This window comes from Xyrauchen texanus, chromosome 28 (assembly GCF_025860055.1).
Source record: "Xyrauchen texanus isolate HMW12.3.18 chromosome 28, RBS_HiC_50CHRs, whole genome shotgun sequence".
Classification (NCBI taxonomy): Eukaryota; Metazoa; Chordata; class Actinopteri; order Cypriniformes; family Catostomidae; genus Xyrauchen; species Xyrauchen texanus.
In genome coordinates, this window is record NC_068303.1 from 25,530,788 (window position 1) to 25,543,831 (window position 13,044).

Consider the following 13,044-nt stretch of genomic DNA (forward strand, 5'->3'; position numbering starts at 1 on the left):
CACTTTCCCTTTAAAGTATAGCAATTTACATAGAAGTATATATACTTCATCCAGCCATTTGTTTTTGTTGTATGTCAAATTTGATTTTATAAATAACGGCATTTGATGACTAAAATATTTAATGGCTTAAAGGGATAGTTCGCCCAAAAAATCTCTCATCATTTACATGTGACTTCCTTTCTTCTTTTTACATTGTAAGGAACAACAGAGCTGAGATATTCTTCTAAAAATCTTTGTTTGTGTTCTACAAAAGCTATAAAGTCATACACATCTGGGACGGCATGAGCGTGCGTAAATAATGAGAGAATTTTCATATTTGAGTGAACTATCCTTTTAAAAGTTTAATTTAGCTTTTTCATATTTTGCCATTTTAAAAGATTGGGCATATTAGCAGTGTTGGGGAGTAACGGAATACATGTAACAGGATTACTTATTTAAAATACAAAATATAAGTAACTGTATTCCACTACAAATACAACATAAATGATTTAGATTACTGAAGAGATTACATTGCATTTTATTGTCATTTGTTTCGTTTAATGTTTCGTCCTTTCAGATGGAAACATTTATACATATAAATGATGTGATCCAAAGTGCATTTAAACAGCAGTGAAACACTTTCTTATGATGTGTTACATTCATACGAGCAGACAGAGAAGTACGTTTGAAGTAAGTTTGAAGCAGAAGAAATAGAAATAATTTCTAGCCATTTTACATGTTTACATTTACATTTATGCATTTGGCAGATGCTTTTATCCAAAGCGACTTACAGAGCCCTTATTACAGGGACAATCCCCATGGAGCAACCCAGAGTTAAGTGCCTTGCTCAAGGACACAATGGTGGTGGCTGTGGGGATCAAACCAGCGTCCTTCTGATTACCAGATTACCAGTTATGTGCTTAGACCACTACGCCATCAACACACCACAGTAAAACTTTTGATATTAGGGCAACAATCATATTCTTGATAATAAAGTTTTCCTGTAAAAATGTCAAAAAATCCTTAAAACATGATCAGTTTACTTTATCTTGTTTTAGAAACAACACTGCATAACATATTTAGGTTTTTCAGAGAATGTATTTTTAACATGTGAATTTTGTCTTACTGTACTGGAGTATTTATGGTCAGAACAAGTGAAAAAATCTACCAGTGCTGAAGAAGTAATCCAAAGAATTTAGATTACGTTACTGACCTTGAGTAATCTAACGGAATATGTTACATAATTACATTTTACAGCATATATTCTGTAATCTGAAGTGGAATACATTTCCCAACCCTGCATATTAGTATAAGCAATCTAATTGTACCTAAGCTGTAGAATAGAATCAAGCTACCAAAGAAAAATGAGGATGGTTATAGAAAGTTGAATAAAGATTGCACATTAATCTTACCTATCATAAGATCTGTCATAAATCAAATCCAAATTTACAGCACATTTTCAGCTACATTTCAGGAATCACCTTGCAGTAACAGCCAATGCAAACAGCTATTTACAGTATTTTACAGAATGCTTCATTCAGCTAGTATTATTGTTCAGTTACAAATTAAAAATGATTTAATGTCTTCAGTCTCCTCAGTAGGAAAGGTACATAACAAATCTATGACATTAACCCTACAAAAGGCAAGAGAGTAAAATAATAAGCAAAACATTATTTCATGTCACTTTTTATATAATTTGGATTAGATCAAACATATCCAAATTAATTTTTAATATATTTGATATATTTTGGATTTTATGAGTTGTATTTCCCATGATATGTTGCCCTATTAAGGTACAAAAAAGTAAAGGACATCAATACTTCTTTATATTTGATGCAATAAATTATGAGTTTCTGACTACCCCTCTTATTTTTAAAACATATCATACGTGTGTGTGTGTGTGGGGGTAATTACAAAATTAAAAAAAATTTGGTAGTTAAAAATTACAATCTGGTAATTACAAGGGTATTATGCTATAAATATGGTTTATGAGGACATTTCTAGTGTCCCCTTAATTCAAATCGCTTAAAAAAAAACATGCTAAACTATGTTTTATTGAAAATGTAAAAACGCAGAAAGTTTTTTGTGATGGGTAGGTTTAGGGGTTGTGTTAGTGGCTAGAATCTATAGTTAGTACAGTATAAAAATCATTATATCTATGAAGGGTCCTCATAAGGATAGCCGCACCAACTTGAGACGTCAAGTTAATTTTAAGTGCATAAAACAACAGAAATATTACGAATATTAATTGGTCATAAAATCATAAAATGAATATAAAATCAACAAAAATTAATGGCCATAACATCGACAGCAATGAAGTTGCTATGTATATCAGCAGTATGCTGATTTAGAGTGAAAAATGCAAAAGATTGAAAAAAGAATGATTAGTGTGATCAATAAATGAACACTTTACTGCCGATGCATTCATTTTTTCTCCCCAATTTGGAATTTCCAATTCCCAATTTACTCTAAGTCCTCGTGGTGGTGTAGTGACTCACCTCAATCCGGGTGGCGGAGGACAAATCTCAGTGGTCTCCGCATCTGACACTGTCAATTTATCATGTGGTTTGTTGAGCGCGTTAACGTAGCGCAGGTGGAGGCTTCATGCTACTCTCGATCCGCGCACGACTCACCACACGCCCCGCCGAAAGCGAGAACCACATTATTGTGATCACGAGGAGGTTACCCCATGTGACTCTACCCTCCCTAGCACCCAGGCCAATTTGGTTGCTTAGGAGACCTGGCCGGTCACTCAGAAAAACATATTTTCTTCTTAATTTTAATTTTCCGCATCTTAAGACAATGTTCACAATTAATATTAGCAGTGTCGTTGTTTGTTTGTTTTTATAGTAGATTTTGATATATCATATGTAGAAAAGTACTAATATAGAACAGCCTGAACCAGGAGAGGGCATATGAGGATACTAGAAGAGTGGACTTTGTGTGACCCAGGAGAGGGCATATGAGGATACTAGAAGAGTGGACTTTGTGTGACCCAGGAGAGGGCATGTGAGGTTACTAGAAGAGTGGACATTGTGTGACCCAGGAGAGGGCATGTGAGGTTACTAGAAGAGTGGACTTTGTGTGACCCAGGAGAGGGCATATGAGGTTACTAGAAATGTGGACATTGTGTGACCCAGGAGAGGGCATATGAGGTAACTAAAAGTGCCTATGCTGCAAGAAACACACTGTGCACTCAGCTGTAGTAGAGGCAATGATACAAGAAAGCACAGGGACGCACAGCAAAGTTAAATATTAACACAACCAATAATCAAAGTGACCATATTATGCTCAGATTGTTATATTTTATCAAAATGTATACTTTATAAATTCATTTAAAAGGTTATTTTAAAAAAAATGAACTATAATCCAGGTTTCCGCCATTAAAAAGACATCAGACAAAAAAGATTGAGGAGGCGTAGACATGAGGTAATGCTAGAAAACAAACTGTGTAAAAAATGAGGGTTTTGACCAAGAGTCAGATCTCAGCTGACATCTCGGGTTTGTTGGTTTGCTCATTAAACTCTAACCTTTGACACCTGGAACTCCTGACTTTGAGAGTTTTCTTACAGAGAGTGAGGAAAAGTTTTCCACATTCCACAACATTTTTACTGGAGAAAAGTATAATTAACATATAATTAATTATCAAAAAGTTGGCATGTCCTGCACCACAGGTGGCCATATTTGGTTTTAGGTGAGGCTGACTTAACAAGCACAGACAATTTTAACCAAGTCATGTGACCCACATACTCAAAACAGACCCTACTATGATAAATTATGTTGATAATTCATTGTTTTCAGTGTTGAAAAGACAAACATTGAATCATATTGCTATTGTGGTGCACGTTGCCTGTTTTAGGGTTAAGATTGCTCCGGTTAACAAAGAAAGGTCTTTTTTTTTTATCATGCATCACGTGCATTTAGAAGGCAATTAGTCGAGATCCAGAAAGAAAAAGGATCCGAAGATTGTGTACAACGTATTACGCACACGGCTGTTTAGATTGCTGCACCTGTCATCCTCATCATTCACAGAGATAGAACTGGATAGAAAAAAGACAGAGAATGAGAACGGATGATGGGGGTGTGTCGTCACTCAATGTTTGGTTTTCTCGTCGCTGTATAGCTCCTCTGCGAATCTTGGAAATTATTTCTTCAAAAAAGCAGGATAATGGTGAGTGCGAGACATGCTATATTCACGCTATATTCAGAAAACTGCTCGACTCTTTTTCCATCATTTAACGTCAGTGCGTCTTTATCGCGTAAAATGCCACAAGCTTTTTTGAATGACTGAACACATTGCTCTAACTGTACGCTAGCGTAATGAATGTGTCTGTACATTATATTATCATTCCTCAATAGCTGAACGTGAACAGTTTGCGCTCACTAACACTGTAAATATCGTACGAGATGCGTTGAATTAACGCTACAAATCCTTACGTCGAGCTGTAGCCTATCAATCGATTACATCACGACTGAATGTAAGGATTTACAGTTTATTGTACATAACTTGAGGTAAGAATCAATTGTAAGTATAATCTGTAGGCACCTTATTTTAAACTCTAGTTGTTTGCGTCACGTGTGGATTAAGAGTGTTTCGCCGTAAAACAACAGAAATATTACGAACATTAATTGGTCATAAAATCATAAAATGAATATAAAATCAACAAAAATTAATGGCCATAACATCGACAGCAATGAAGTTGCTATGTATATCAGCAGTATGCTGATTTAGAGTGAAAAATGCAGAAGATTGAAAAAAGAATGATTAGTGTGATCAATAAATGAACACTTTACTGCCGATGCATTCATTTTTTCTCCCCAATTTGGAATTTCCAATTCCCAATTTACTCTAAGTCCTCGTGGTGGTGTAGTGACTCACCTCAATCTGGGTGGCGGAGGACAAATCTCAGTGGTCTCCGCATCTGACACTGTCAATTTATCATGTGGTTTGTTGAGCGCGTTAACGTAGCGCAGGTGGAGGCTTCATGCTACTCTCAATCCGCGCACGACTCACCACACGCCCCGCCGAAAGCGAGAACCACATTATTGTGACCACGAGCAGGTTACCCCATGTGACTCTACCCTCCCTAGCACCCAGGCCAATTTGGTTGCTTAGGAGACCTGGCCGGTCACTCAGTAAAACATATTTTCTTCTTTATTTTAATTTTCCGCATCTTAAGACAATGTTCACAATTAATATTAGCAGTGTCGTTGTTTGTTTGTTTTATAGTAGATTTTGATATATCATATGTAGAAAAGCACTAATATAGAACAGCCTGAACCAAGAGAGGGCATATGAGGATACTAGAAGAGTGGACTTTGTGTGACCCAGGAGAGGGCATATGAGGATACTAGAAGAGTGGACTTTGTGTGACCCAGGAGAGGGCATGTGAGGTTACTAGAAGAGTGGACTTTGTGTGACCCAGGAGAGGGCATGTGAGGTTACTAGAAGAGTGGACTTTGTGTGACCCAGGAGAGGGCATGTGAGGTTACTAGAAGAGTGGACTTTGTGTGACCCAGGAGAGGGCATATGAGGATACTAGAAGAGTGGACTTTGTGTGACCCAGGAGAGGGCATGTGAGGTTACTAGAAGAGTGGACTTTGTGTGATCCAGGAGAGGGCATCTGAGGATACTAGAAGAGTGGACTTTGTGTGACCCAGGAGAGGGCATGTGAGGTTACTAGAAGAGTGGACTTTGTGTGACCCAGGAGAGGGCATATGAGGATACTAGAAGAGTGGACTTTGTGTGACCCAGGAGAGGGCATGTGAGGTTACTAGAAGAGTGGACTTTGTGTGACCCAGGAGAGGGCATGTGAGGTTACTAGAAGAGTGGACTTTGTGTGACCCAGGAGAGGGCATGTGAGGATACTAGAAGAGTGGACTTTGTGTGACCCAGGAGAGGGCATGTGAGGTTACTAGAAGAGTGGACTTTGTGTGACCCAGGAGAGGGCATCTGAGGATACTAGAAGAGTGGACTTTGTGTGACCCAGGAGAGGGCATGTGAGGATACTAGAAGAGTGGACTTTGTGTGACCCAGGAGAGGGCATGTGAGGTTACTAGAAGAGTGGACTTTGTGTGACCCAGGAGAGGGCATGTGAGGATACTAGAAGAGTGGACTTTGTGTGACCCAGGAGAGGTCATATGAGGATACTAGAAGAGTGGACTTTGTGTGACCCAGGAGAGGGCATATGAGGATACTAGAAGAGTGGACTTTGTGTGACCCAGGAGAGGGCATGTGAGGATACTAGAAGAGTGGACTTTGTGTGACCCAGGAGAGGGCATGTGAGGATACTAGAAGAGTGGACTTTGTGTGACCCAGGAGAGGGCATGTGAGGTTACTAGAAGAGTGGACTTTGTGTGACCCAGGAGAGGGCATCTGAGGATACTAGAAGAGTGGACTTTGTGTGACCCAGGAGAGGGCATATGAGGATACTAGAAGAGTGGACTTTGTGTGACCCAGGAGAGGGCATGTGAGGTTACTAGAAGAGTGGACTTTGTGTGACCCAGGAGAGGGCATGTGAGGATACTAGAAGAGTGGACTTTGTGTGACCCAGGAGAGGTCATATGAGGATACTAGAAGAGTGGACTTTGTGTGACCCAGGAGAGGGCATATGAGGATACTAGAAGAGTGGACTTTGTGTGACCCAGGAGAGGGCATGTGAGGTTACTAGAAGAGTGGACTTTGTGTGACCCAGGAGAGGGCATGTGAGGATACTAGAAGAGTGGACTTTGTGTGACCCAGGAGAGGGCATGTGAGGTTACTAGAAGAGTGGACTTTGTGTGACCCAGGAGAGGGCATATGAGGTAACTAAAAGTGCCTATGCTGCAAGAAACACACTGTGCACTCAGCTGTAGTAGAGGCAATGATACAAGAAAGCACAGGGACGCACAGCAAAGTTAAATATTAACACAACCAATAATCAAAGTGACCATATTATGCTCAGATTGTTATATTTTATCTAAATGTATACTTTATAAATTCATTTAAAAGGTTATTTAAAAAAAAAATGAACTAGAATCCAGGTTTCCGCCATTAAAAAGACATCAGACAAAAAAGATTGAGGAGGCGTAGACATGAGGTAATGCTAGAAAACAAACTGTGTAAAAAATGAGGGTTTTGACCAAGAGTCAGATCTCAGCTGACATCTCGGGTTTGTTGGTTTGCTCATTAAACTCTAACCTTTGACACCTGGAACTCCTGACTTTGAGAGTTTTCTTACAGAGAGTGAGGAAAAGTTTTCCACATTCCACAACATTTTTACTGGAGAAAAGTATAATTAACATATAATTAATTATCAAAAAGTTGGCATGTCCTGCACCACAGGTGGCCATATTTGGTTTTAGGTGAGGCTGACTTAACAAGCACAGACAATTTTAACCAAGTCACGTGACCCACATACTCAAAACAGACCCTACTATGATAAATTATGTTGATAATTCATTGTTTTCAGTGTTGAAAAGACAAACATTGAATCATATTGCTATTGTGGTGCACGTTGCCTGTTTTAGGGTTAAGATTGCTCCGGTTAACAAAGAAAGGTCTTTTTTTTTTATCATGCATCACGTGCATTTAGAAGGCAATTAGTCGAGATCCAGAAAGAAAAAGGATCCGAAGATTGTGTACAACGTATTACGCACACGGCTGTTTAGATTGCTGCACCTGTCATCCTCATCATTCACAGAGATAGAACTGGATAGAAAAAAGACAGAGAATGAGAACGGATGATGGGGGTGTGTCGTCACTCAATGTTTGGTTTTCTCGTCGCTGTATAGCTCCTCTGCGAATCTTGGAAATTATTTCTTCAAAAAAGCAGGATAATGGTGAGTGCGAGACATGCTATATTCACGCTATATTCAGAAAACTGCTCGACTCCTTTTCCATCATTTAACGTCAGTGCGTCTTTATCGCGTAAAATGCCACAAGCTTTTTGAATGACTGAACACATTGCTCTAACTGTACGCTAGCTAGCGTAATGAATGTGTCTGTACATTATATTATCATTCCTCAATAGCTGAACGTGAACTGTTTGCGCTCACTAACACTGTAAATATCGCACGAGATGCGTTGAATTAACGCTACAAATCCTTACGTCGAGCTGTAGCCTATCAATCGATTACATCACGACTGAATGTAAGGATTTACAGTTTATTGTACATAACTTGAGGTAAGAATCAATTGTAAGTATAATCTGTAGGCACCTTATTTTAAACTCTAGTTGTTTGCGTCACATGTGGATTAAGAGTGTTTCGACCTGAGAGAAATTAAAAACGGATCAGTTATTATTCCACCATCCATTTCGTTTATGAACAATATGTTTGGTTCTTAAGTGGTTTTATGCGGCAATTCAAAAGCGAATAACAACATTAAGAGACAAAAATATTTAATTGATAGGATACTTAATAAGTTCCAGTAATTATAAGCATCCTGCAGGGCCGTTTCAATTGTCAGATATTGTATTATGTCTCTTCCACAGAATCGGCCCCAGATTCAATCTCCATGTTTGACTGATCTGACACTTGACCATTGGAAGACTACAAATCCTTAACACGACTACAAAATGATTTTAAGATATGACCTGTTGATACACAATAGTGATAGCATGTATGACTAGAAAGAAGATGTAACACGATATAAGAAAAACATTTAGTCAACTGCTAGACAACGACCGTTTTCTTCTTCTAATGGACCTGGATTCCAAGGCTGTGTAGATTGGGATTTGTCTTTGAAGTCATGGGTTGTGGCGGCTCTAGGACAGATGTGTTGGAGCCAAGATACAAGGAGAGCTGGACCAAGGAGACAGAGTCCACTTGGCTGACCAGCACAGATACTGACATACCTCTATCCTCCATCCAGAGCATTTCCTCAGAAAACTCTTCCGAGGTGGGCTTTCCATCACAGAAAACTGCCAGCCCGGGTGAGAATGGAGATTTACAGTTTTTAAAAGCCATTGAAATGACACAAATCAGTCCTTTGACTTCGCATATAATTATTTAAACACCTCCTCATTTGGCGTTAGTCCTCGAATCCCAGTTTAACTCCCAAAGCCTGTCAAAAGGATATTTACCTTCCCAGAAGACAGAAGTGTTGTGAGCCTGCTCTCTGTGAGCAGTTCATTTCAGTAGGCCTCTTGTTGTCATGGAGATGGTTAAATCCCTTCCATACTTTAGTTCAACAATTTCAGTTATGCTGGACACTATAAGTGCCTCCTTATCTCTTCATGCTGAATTGTTACACTTCGGGCAAGGCAGCTCTGTTATTAGGCCTACATGATAATATGTTAAATTGATCGCAGATTATCTACACAGTTAGAAAAGAAGGTCTTGACTATGAAGAGTCATTTCACAGCACATGATTTGTTTCAAGATTTCCGCTCTTTTAGCAAGATGTACAGTTAGTGTGTTGATGTCAATAGTAAGGTTTTCCTTTAATTGTAACTAGTGGTTTTATGTAATCCCAGCCATTTAAGTGTGGAGTATTTATGAAATTATCACCATTACATACATTTCTTAGATAATCAACTACTTTAATTTCACTTTCTCGCTCTTGAAGATATCTTTGATGATGGCCTGCCTTCTCCAGCTCAGGCATATCTGAAAGTGTGTTCTGCCATGTCTGAGGTGGGCCTGAAGGACATTACATCTGGAACCACACCAGCAATACTCTCATCCCAAGAGCAGGAGGTGTTGTGCTCTTCTGGTACCACGGTGCAGAGGAGAAGTGTGTTGCGAACTGAAGAAATAGTAAGTGTCTTCAATAAAATGTATTGGTTTTATTTGGTGAACATAGCATGTCTGAACAAGCCACTGTCATTTAAATGAAATATGCTGTATATTTTGTCACTTAAAGCTGAAGTGTTATTTTTTCTGTGTTAAAGTACTTTATCTTATTCAAGCCTAATAATATAATAATAGATAATAATAGACAACTGTAAGTAAGCCAATTGTAGGTTCATTTTCTCAAAAACTGTAAACACTGTGTCTTTGTGGCACTTTAAAAATTCCTCTGTTTGTTTTGAGAGACCCATCCATACTAGTCTCAGCTTCAGGCGGCACGCCCAAGGACTGCGCGCAGTCTGTGCACTAACAGTCTGATGCACTTAGCACACAAAACTGGAAACCGCTTCTTGAACCACTGATTGGCTGGTTTGATGGACTTTCGTAAGTAAAAACACACAGGACATTTTATCAGTACGCCTGGAAACAAATGTGTTCACAAGGTTGTGCGTTGATAGAGTGAGTGCTTATTTCAGGGTGAAATAATCACTGTATTTGTCCAAGTTTGCTAGGTTAGTGACAAAATCATTTAAAGATATTAAGAGTTTTGTTTAAGGTACGGAGCAGAAAGTGAAGCAAATGTCCATTAGCAGAGCTGCATATTTGGCTTTGTTTACTTAGTTATGTCTGTAAAATTCTCTTTGATGTGGTTTTCTATGCTGTACTTATACTCTCTATATATTTTCCAAAATTTTTCTGTTGCAATCGCTCGCGGAGACCCGCACACCATTATATAAATTATATCTTTCCCCATGACGGTCTGTTATTAAGGAATTATATGATATCTCTGATAACCCCACCCCTAAGCGGCTCGTGGTGACTTAACCAATTGTGATTGTTTACTTTACATGTCAGTTAGAGGGCTTTTCTTGACTAAATAGGCAGTTCTTGACCAATTGAAGCTGCTATAGATCCAGCCGCTTCAATTGCCATTTTAGTCAAAGGTGTGGCTACACAAGACTACTTCCATACTGACACAATGCCACTGTCTCAACCATTGGCAATAGTTGGGGGCAGGGCTATCTGTTTGTTCGATCAACAGCAGATGGGGATTACACATTCAGAAAACTGTTTGAAAACAAACATTTATTTTTGCAATTTTGTTCGGTGGAGCAGAAAATACACAATTCAACTTTAAACAGATAGTTCACACCATTTAAAAAAAATAAATGTTTACAATATGAGCATGAGTATATTACATAATTTTTATTTTTGGTTGAACTATTTCTTTAATAAGATGTCAAAACAATTTGGCAACAATTATGTTTGATCATGTCCAAATCATTCAATGTCTTCTTCATTAGACCAAATAGCAGGACAACAGGATGTCCACCAAGCAGGTGACCATCACTGTGACTCAAAGCATCCGGCAGGTGGACAAGAGTGGTAAGCTCAAGGAGACCTCCCAAACCACCTTTGAGGTAATGAAACCAATGGAGGCTCTGATGGATGCAGCGGTTGACTCAGTGCCACAATGAGATGGTTACACAAGATCTCATGAAAACTGTTTGTTTGCCAGAAACAGATTGTATCCTGTATTTCTTAAAAGCTTTGGTTAAGATGTTACGGACCAAAGAAGTAAAAATCAGGGATGACCTGAATGAAGAAGTACATCAGTGCTGTGATTAACGGTATCAAGGGTCAATGCATTATCTGCTTCATCCGTAAGTTACAGGAGACATTAGATTGTTTAAATAATATTTATTTTTATGTACCCCTTTCATCTAAAATGTCTTTGTTGTAATGTTGTTTGTTTCATCTTTTATTTGTATTTTTCATCTACAAAATGAACCTTAGTAAATTAACCTACTGTACAGACACTCAAGCACATGATAGATCAGGATAGAAAATCACCTGAAGGCCTATTCATTAATCTGGTGTAAATTGTAACAAATATATTTAAATACTTTGAAAAAATACCACCAACACAAGTGTTTACCTCCTTAAAAAATCAGGTTGATTCAAGTTGATTTAATGCTTTACTGGTTGATTTATTTTATTTTGCCTTCTAAACATTGTGATATTGTATTATAAACAGGGCTCTTTTGTAGGCCCTACATCCCTTACACTAATCTTATCCCCCCACTACAGTTGCCTTGCAAGAGTTATTTGTTTTTCTTTTTATTATGGGATACAAGTGCTTCAAAAACTTACACTAATGGTGTGTTCAGACCAGAGGCGTCGAGAGCGTCAAATCGACCAGAAGTCATTCATTTTCTATGGCAGCCAGTGTCTGGCGGCAAGAAGCGGCGCGGCCGTGGGCGGCGTATCTTGGGCGGTGTGGGCGTCAGAGAAAATGTCAAGTGCGGGCAACATTATGGTAATGAGCTCCGCTCTAGCGAAGACTACAGAACACACCAGTGTAAACAGTTCCCACCCAACATTAGCTCCGAAGGCAAAATGGAGGAGAAACTGATTTTTGCCGTGGCGGGTTTTCCTGTAATATATGATCTGTCCCTGTTTGCTTACAGGGATATACATATATATATATATATATATATATAAAACAATGCATGGACAGAAAGTTGTCTGAAACTGTTGGTGTGCCAGGTGAGTTGGTGAAGTGGATATTATGGATTATATAATAATATATTAAAAGATTTCATGAGGATATACACTACTTGTGATATGTCGGCAAAAATATACAGGTCGACGTGTCTGGATTTGGCCCCTTTAAATATAGTTCACAAAGCCAAGTATTCTGAACGAATATTGCCGCCTATTTCAACTACGTCAGAGCGTCCAAGAATCTTCGATAGCTTTGTTGGCAGGGCAGCCAGAGCAAATTTTGACGCTCTTGTCGCCTCTGGTCTGAACGCACGGTAAGTACAGAAAGTTGACATAATGTTTTAACTTTAATACAACTGTGTCGGATCAAGTGGTATGCCAAAATGATTAGGAGGAAAACATCTGCTTAAAACATAATTACAGTTTCCACAAGGTAGCATATAAGTGTAGGAAGCTCTGTTGTGTTATTCCAATACTGTTGTCACCAAAAATCACTGCTTTACTGACTGGAAAAATGCTGTTTAATTCAGAACTATTAAATATTTATTGAGGCTGTTTCTCAGAGTCTGGCCCCTCCTTTTCTATATTACTCCAGTCTCAAAATTAGTATGATGCAATTGTCAGTACATATTAAAATGACTTTTGGGGTTGACATAAAAGTGCATGTTGAATATTTAAAACCACCCATTGTTGAAAGTGTTCATTGTTCAAAGACTCTTTACAATAAGGTTCCATTCATTAATATTAGTTATTGTTTAATGTATCATGAAGAAACAATAACAA

General features: G+C 38.5%; 1 pseudogene; it reads left to right on the forward strand.

Annotated features, from left to right (window-relative positions):
* The first annotated feature begins 3,968 nt into the window (after nt 1-3,968).
* On the forward strand, nt 3,969-13,009 carry LOC127622310 (brain and acute leukemia cytoplasmic protein-like; annotated as a pseudogene).
* Nucleotides 13,010-13,044: the final 35 nt, after the last annotated feature.